Genomic DNA, 8,751 nt, shown 5'->3' with positions numbered 1-8,751 from the left:
AATAAAAAAAAATATATATAATTATAACCAAATGTGCAAAACCAATCCAGCAGTATAAGTCCATTGGTACTGCAATATTACCAAGTTCACACATTCTGCAGTATCAGTCCAGTGGTGCTGTGTCCTGTGCTCTGTGCTTCTAAGGGCATAGTTTTTTCCCCACTATTCCCAAGTTTTTTAAAAATTAAAAAAAAGTAAAAAAAAATAAAAAATTAGAAATTAAAAAAAATATATATAATTATAACCAAATGTGCAAAACCAATCCAGCAGTATAAGTCCATTGGTACTGCAATATTACAAAGTTCACACATTCTGCAGTATCAGTCCAGTGGTGCTGTGTCCTGTGCTCTGTGCTTCTAAGGGCATAGTTATTTCCCCATTATTCCCAAGTTTTTAAAAAATAAAAAAAAGTAAAAAAATATAAAAAATTAAAAAATAAATAAATAAATATAATAATTATAACCAAATTTGCAAAACCAATCCAGCAGTATAAGTCCATTGGTACTGCAATATTACAAAGTTCACACATTCTGCAGTATCAGTCCAGTGGTGCTGTGTCCTGTGCTCTGTCCTGCTGAGTTCCGTAGTGCTGCTGGGTCCTGTGCCGTGTCCTGTTCAGTCCAGTGGTGCTGTGTCCTGTGCTCTGTGCTTCTAAGGGCATAGTTTTTTCCCCACTATTCCCAAGTTTTTTAAAAATTAAAAAAAAGTAAAAAAAAATAAAAAATTTAAAAAAAAAAAAAATATATAATAATTATAACCAAATTTGCAAAACCAATCCAGCAGTATAAGTCCATTGGTACTGCAATATTACCAAGTTCACACATTCTGCAGCATCTTGTGCTACATATAATGGAGACCAAAAATTTGGAGGATAAAGTAGGGAAAGATCAAGACCCACTTCCTCCTAATGCTGAAGCTGCTGCCACTAGTCATGACATAGACGATGAAATGCCATCAACGTCGTCTTCCAAGCCCGATGCCCAATCTCGTAGTACCGGGCATGTAAAATCCAAAAAGCCCAAGTTAAGAAAAAGTAGCAAAAAGAGAAACTTTAAATCATCTGAGGAGAAACGTAAAGTTGCCAATATGCCATTTACGACAGGTAGTGGCAAGGAACGGCTTAGGCCCTGGCCCGTGTTCATGACTAGTGGTTCAGCTTCACCCACGGATCTTAGCCCTCCTCCTCCTCCCCCCCCCCTACAAAAAATTGAAGAGAGTTATGCTGTCAGCAACAAAACAGCAAACAACTCTGCCTTCTAAAGAGAAATTATCACAAATCCCCAAGGCGAGTCCAAGGGTGTTGGTGGTTGTCAAGCCTGACCTTCCCATCACTGTACGGGAAGAGGTGGCTCGGGAGGAGGCTATTGATGATGTAGCTGGTGCTGTGGAGGAACTTGATGATGAGGATGGTGATGTGGTTAATGTAAATGAGGCACCAGGGGGGGAAACAGCTGATATCCATGGGATGAAAAAGCCCATCGTCATGCCTGGTCAGAAGACCAAAAAATGCACCTCTTCGGTCTGGAGTTATTTTTATCCAAATCCAGACAACCAATGTATGGCCATATGTAGCTTATGTAAAGCTCAAATAAGCAGGGGTAAGGATCTTGCCCACCTAGGAACATCCTCCCTTATACGTCACCTAAATAACCTTCATAGTTCAGTGGTTAGTTCAGGAACTGGGGCTAGGACCCTCATCGGTACAGGGACACCTAAATCCCGTGGTCCAGTTGGATACACACCAGCAACACCCCCCTCGTCAACTTCCTCCACAATCTCCATCAGATTCAGTCCTGCAGCCCAAGTCAGCAGCCAGACTGAGTCCTCCTCAATACGGGATTCATCCGAGGAATCCTGCAGCGGTACGCCTACTACTGCCACTGCTGCTGTTGCTGCTGTTAGTCGGTCATCTTCCCAGAGGGGAAGTCGTAAGACCGCTAAGTCTTTCACAAAACAATTGACCGTCCAACAGTCGTTTGCCATGACCACAAAATACGATAGTAGTCACCCTATTGCAAAGCGTATAACTGCGGCTGTAACTGCAATGTTGGTGTTAGACGTGCGCCCGGTGTCCGCCATCAGTGGAGTGGGATTTAGAGGGTTGATGGAGGTATTGTGGCCCCGGCACCAAATTTACTACCGGGGCCACTCCACTGTGCAGTCCATATTTAGATGTATCAGATATTAAACAACGGTGACAGTTGATGCCCAATTTTTTTATTTTATTGTGGCCTCGGTACCAAATTGTGTACCGGGTCCACCACACTACGCAGTCCAGATACTTGTTTGGTGGAATTCAGACCAGTTGAGGGTTTTATTATTATATTGTGTGGACCACTCTATCTATACCACACTACAACTCTATACCACTCTATTTCATACTTTAATTCTATTTCATACTTTAATTCTATTTCATACTTTAATTCTATTTCATACTTTAATTCTATTACTAATTACCATAAAGAGGAACAAAATAAACCAATTTTACCAAAAGTATAATATGACTTAGACTTACAAACACTACACTTGAAAGATCGTGCCTTTAAATGAAAAAGTCAGTCTTCATTGCACGACTATGTGCAACAGGGACAGTTTTTTGGGTTTACAAAGTCAAACAATAACACTTTGACCCTGTCTGTCTGGGATCTCAATGACAAATTGTCTGTACCATGTTTGGAGGAGGTATTGTGGCCCCGGTATCAAATTGGGTACCGGGGCCACCCCACTATGCAGTCCAGTTACTTGTTTGGTGGAATTCTGACACGTGGAGGGTTTTTTAATTATATTGTGGCCTCGGTACCAAATTGTGTACCGGGGCCACCACACTACGCAGTCAAGATAGATAGATGCGTATTGCGTATCATAGATAAAGTACATTCAGTGGTGTGGGGCAAATTGAAAAATATTCAAAATGCACTGACATTATCAAAAACAAGAGGTTGTCACACGCTAAAACTCCAACATGTATATGATGGAGAGGATGGAGGAGCAGCCGTATGTGTAGTTTAATGCAGATCTGTTGAAGGTTTTTTATATATTTTATTGTGGTGCCCAGTGCCCACTCCTCTACGCAGTCCAGGTACATTTATTGGTGCGAATCATAAAAGTTCAGGGTTTTTAATATATATTGTGGTGACCCACTCCTCTACGCAGTCCAGGTACATTTATTGGTGCGAATCATAAAAGTTCGGGGTTTTTAAGATATTGTGGTGACCCACTCCTCTACGCAGTCCAGGTACATTTATTGGTGCGAATCATAAAAGTTCAGGGTTTTTAATATATATTGTGGTGACCCACTCCTCTACGCAGTCCAGGTACAATTATTGGTGCGAATCATAAAAGTTCAGGGTTTTTAATATATATTGTGGTGACCCACTCCTCTACGCAGTCCAGGTACATTTATTGGTGCGAATCATAAAAGTTCAGGGTTTTTAAGATATTGTGGTGACCCACTCCTCTACGCAGTCCAGGTACATTTATTGGTGCGAATCATAAAAGTTCAGGGTTTTTAATATATTGTGGTGACCCACTCCTCTACGCAGTCCAGGTACATTTATTGGTGCGAATCATAAAAGTTCAGGGTTTTTAATATATATTGTGGTGACCCACTCCTCTACGCAGTCCAGGTACATTTATTGGTGCGAATCATAAAAGTTCAGGGTTTTTAAGATATTGTGGTGACCCACTCCTCTACGCAGTCCAGGTACATTTATTGGTGCGAATCATAAAAGTTCAGGGTTTTTAATATATTGTGGTGACCCACTCCTCTACGCAGTCCAGGTACAATTATTGGTGCGAATCATAAAAGTTCAGGGTTTTTAATATATTGTGGTGACCCACTCCTCTACGCAGTCCAGGTACATTTATTGGTGCGAATCATAAAAGTTCAGGGTTTTTAATATATATTGTGGTGACCCACTCCTCTACGCAGTCCAGGTACATTTATTGGTGCGAATCATAAAAGTTCAGGGTTTTTAAGATATTGTGGTGACCCACTCCTCTACGCAGTCCAGGTACATTTATTGGTGCGAATCATAAAAGTTCAGGGTTTTTAAGATATTGTGGTGACCCACTCCTTTACGCAGTCCAGGTACAATTATTGGTGCGAATCATAAAAGTTCAGGGTTTTTAATATATATTGTGGTGACCCACTCCTCTACGCAGTCCAGGTACATTTATTGGTGCGAATCATAAAAGTTCAGGGTTTTTAAGATATTGTGGTGACCCACTCCTCTACGCAGTCCAGGTACAATTATTGGTGCGAATCATAAAAGTTCAGGGTTTTTAATATATTGTGGTGACCCACTCCTCTACGCAGTCCAGGTACATTTATTGGTGCGAATCATAAAAGTTCAGGGTTTTTAATATATATTGTGGTGACCCACTCCTCTACGCAGTCCAGAAAGATACCTTGTTGCAACGTTTTGGACTAATAACTATATTGTGAGGTGTTCAGAATACACTGTAAATTAGTGGAAATGCTTGTTATTGAATGTTATTGAGGTTAATAATAGCCTAGGAGTGAAAATAAGCCCAAAAACTTGATTTTTAAACTTTTTATGTTTTTTTCAAAAAAAATCCGAATCCAAAACCTTAAATCCGAACCGAGACCTTTCGTCAAGTGTTTTGCGAGACAAATCCGAACCTCAAAAATAACGAAAATCCGGATCCAAAACACAAAACACGAGACCTCAAAAGTCGTCGGTGCACATCCATACTTGATACTCATATCCCCTTCCATGCGTGACAACCGGGTAATGCGAACTTCCACTGTCCGAAACTCGCTCCCCTGGACTATCGCCGGCAACCTGCCGTGCTGAAGGACCCCCTTTACCCCCTCCTCTCCTGCTGCCAGACCCCAACCCCCGCTCCAGATCCTTGCCCGCTGGGGACACAGACCTGGACCTACCGGTGTGCCGGCGTCCTCGCTGTGCCTGACCCCAAGTCGGAGACGGCGTTTCCATCCTGGATCTCCTAACCTTGTCTCTCCCCCTTGCTCCTTTCACTACATGCATCTGCTTAAGGGACCTGCTTGGAGCCCAGCCGCGCATGCTCACAGTACCCGCGGCCGGGGAAGCTGACATGTCCACCGCCTCCGGGTGTCCCCGATTAACCTCTCTCTGCTGCCTATCATGCTCCTCTGCCCCCGCTATCACCAACTCCGGACCAGGACTCCGTTCTCCAGGCCCCTCAGGTAAGATGGCGGCCGTCATCACACGAGGACTGACTGAGAGATCACTCTCGGCGGGGAGCTCAGTCAGGTCATTAAAACGGGCAGGGGGACCCACGCTGCACCTGGGGCGAGACATATTCCCAAATAGTTTGAAAGCAAAGGACCAGAATACGTGCAGCGCTATACAGTACCATAAATCCCTGAAACAACTAGCAACAATATCCCCACTGTTAACACAGAAAGAATCAGGCACAATGAAAAAACACCGTTATAGTAATCACAAAAAGCAACTTCAAAAACCAAATCATTTCCCTTAGCCGGACAGTGATCTGTTCAGCAGGAAATCCTGATGCCAAAGGAAGTTGCCCTGCCTAGCCAGAGATATATATGAAAACCTCCTTTAATTCCTCCCCCTAACATCCGGGAGCAGCAACTTCCTAAAACATTAAACCCTAATGTCCATGTCCAGCTTTGTGACAAGCATCTCCGTTTATTTACATTCAGCTTAAGGGCATCATTCCTAATAGTATGAACTGCAGTATTTTGGACACTAACGGCCAGGTTCCAGGAGCCAAAAATCCCAGGCTGCAGGTTAGCATTTCTAGAAAGAAAAAAACAATAATGTGTTAATTTTATGATTATCTTGGATTTAGAGACATTTTCTTGGATTATATTGAATTGTGTGACAATTGGTGGCTCCATTGTTTAATCATTCACTACTACAGACTTCAGGGAGCCCTTGGGCACGTGAGGGCACAACAAACTTACTGGTACTCTCCGCAAGATAGTGCCCTCCAATCCTCATGCTGGGACAAATTTCTCCACTTGTTCCCATCCCCTTCTGGACCAAGAGATCCAGAAGAGTGGCTTAAAGGGTGATGCAAGGTACATATTGGGTATCCATATGCTTTTCAAGCTTGCTAGAGGTTATAACTCCTAATGGACTGTCAGACATCACCCGGGAAGTTTGTAGCGTTAGCCGTTCTCAATTGTTAGAGTGCAAAATTATCCTCATTAGCAACCTTCTAGAGGAGTTTTTGACTTCCCTGCCTCTACTTACTATTGCCTTGTCACTTTTAAACTCATGGTCATGTAGACTGGTAGGTATTCATGCCTAACTCGGAGACTCTCCACCATACTTCTCTGTGATGAGAGCAGATTATTGGTATTGATCAATAAGGAGTAAATCTCCGGGAATCTCCTCTCATCATTATTAATGCTGCTGCTCAGATTATAACATTTTACCATGGGTCGTAATCAAGCAATTTTGTATAGTGTTATGAAATGTTCACTGTAAAGGAGCCTAAACGCCTATTAAAGTAAATGAGGAAATGTACACTGATAAAACACCTGGGTACCCTGAACGGACATTCCTGGGACTGGAAGAATGGGTAGTTATTTACCCGTTTGTAGTTAGAAAATCCGCCAAGGGTTTAAATGCCCAAGCAGCCTGCACTTAAAGACTTTTACTGTGATTATCCTCTTTCTGAATGTCAAATGCACAGCTTACTGGTTCTTGGCAGTGCTCCCAGAATTTACGGAGACAATACAGGAGGTCTCAGGCTTCATTCAACATTATTTTATGTGTGTGTATATAAATATACATACATATATATATATATATATATATATATATATATATATATATATATATATATATATATACATACACATATACATATACACAAAAACAGACATAGATCCTCTGCACTCTCCATTATCATCTACTTATATAGTGCCACTAATTCCGCAGTTCTGTACAGAGAATTTATTTACATCAGTCCCTGCCCCATTTGAGCTTACAGTCTAAATTTCCTATAACACACACTCAGACACAGTCTAGGATCAATTTGATAGCAGCCAATTGACCTACTAATATATTTTTGGAGTGTGGGAGGAAACCAGAGCACCTGGAGGAAACCCACGCAAACACAGGGAGAATATACAAACTCCACACAGATAAGGTCATGGTTGGAAATTGAACTCATGATTCCAGTGCTGTGAGGCAGAAGTGCTAACCACTTTGCCAAACGTGCTGCCCGATATAGATTGTATAGATTGTCTATACAATGTGGGCAACCCCCTCTTGCAACGCAGTCTGTACATCGAGAGTGCAGAGGATCTATGACTTTTTTTGTTTATACAATGTAAGTTCCATCACTCTTGCACCCCATTTTTTACATTAATTAATTCCAACTTGTGTCAGGTGAGTCCCAGGTCTCCCATGGCTGCTAGTGCTTGGTAAAGACTCACCTTTAAAAGCTGTGTGCAGGTAAGCCTAAGGCCCAGATAAAATAGCATAGCATATGATCATGTTAGGACTGACCAGAATGGGAAGACTTTGGCGTGAGTTGATCAGCTTAACATATATTGCAATATGTGGAACTAACATTTCCTGTTTTTAATATAGAAAAGCTTTTAGCACAGCATTAGTTATGTGTTTGGAGAGTGCAGAGTATCCCTGTTCTTTGTATGTATGTATATATATATATATATATATATATATATATATATATATATATATATATATATATATACAGTGCTTTTTTTCCCATTGAACGCTGGGAACGGAGTTCCGGCACCTTTTTTTTTAACTTTTTTTTAACTTTTTTTTTTCCTCTGCGGTGCTGCTACAGTGCAGCACCGCATCTGTGTGTGTGTGTGTGTCCTGCTTCCGTCGGCCGGAAGCAGGGCAGCGGGAGGAGCAGCGATCGAACTAAGAAGAGTGAAAAGAAGTAAGCAGAGAAGGTAAGTAATACTAACTACAAAAAGCGGGAAGGGGCGAAAGTAGAAGAGGGCTACAGAAAAACAAAGGGCGAGCAGAAAGAAGGCTACAGAATAGAGGGGGAGCAGAAAGAGGGCTAAAGAATAGAGGGGGAGCAGAAAGAAGGCTACAGAATAGAGGGGGAGCAGAAAGAAGGCTACAGAATAGAGGGGGAGCAGAAAGAAGGCTACAGAATAGAGGGGGAGCAGAAAGAAGGCTACAGAATAAATATATATATATATATATATATATATATATATATATATATATATATATATATAATTTTTTATTTTTTTTCATAAAAGATTAATAAGACGTGAGTTCCGGCACCTTTTTTTTTACAAAAAAAAGCACTGTATATATATATATATATATATATATATATATATATATATATATATATATATATATATATATATATATATATATATATATATATATATATATTCTGTATAAAACGGAGCTCTGTTTGACCATGTAATATTTTATTATCTATACTTCTGGAGATCACTATCACCTTCAACTAGTGTATGTAACTGCTATTAGGAATACTTTAGCTAATAAAATTACTGCTTCAAGATCCTGTTTTGACACATACTTACCTGCGGCATGTTAATATTAGAGATGAGCGCACTCGGATTTTGTGAATCCGAGCCCACCCGAACCTTTCCGATCCGAGTCGGATCCGAGACAGATCCGGGTATTGGCGCCAAATGAAAACTTGAAACCGAGGCTCTGAGTCATAATACCGCTGTCGGATCTCGCGATACTCGGAACCTATAAATTCCCCGCTAGTCGCCGCCATCTTCACTCG

This window comes from Mixophyes fleayi, chromosome 4, assembly GCF_038048845.1.
Source record: "Mixophyes fleayi isolate aMixFle1 chromosome 4, aMixFle1.hap1, whole genome shotgun sequence".
Lineage (NCBI taxonomy): Eukaryota > Metazoa > Chordata > Amphibia > Anura > Limnodynastidae > Mixophyes > Mixophyes fleayi.
The sequence above is the reverse complement of the archived record's forward strand: the minus strand, read 5'-3'. Positions refer to the sequence as shown.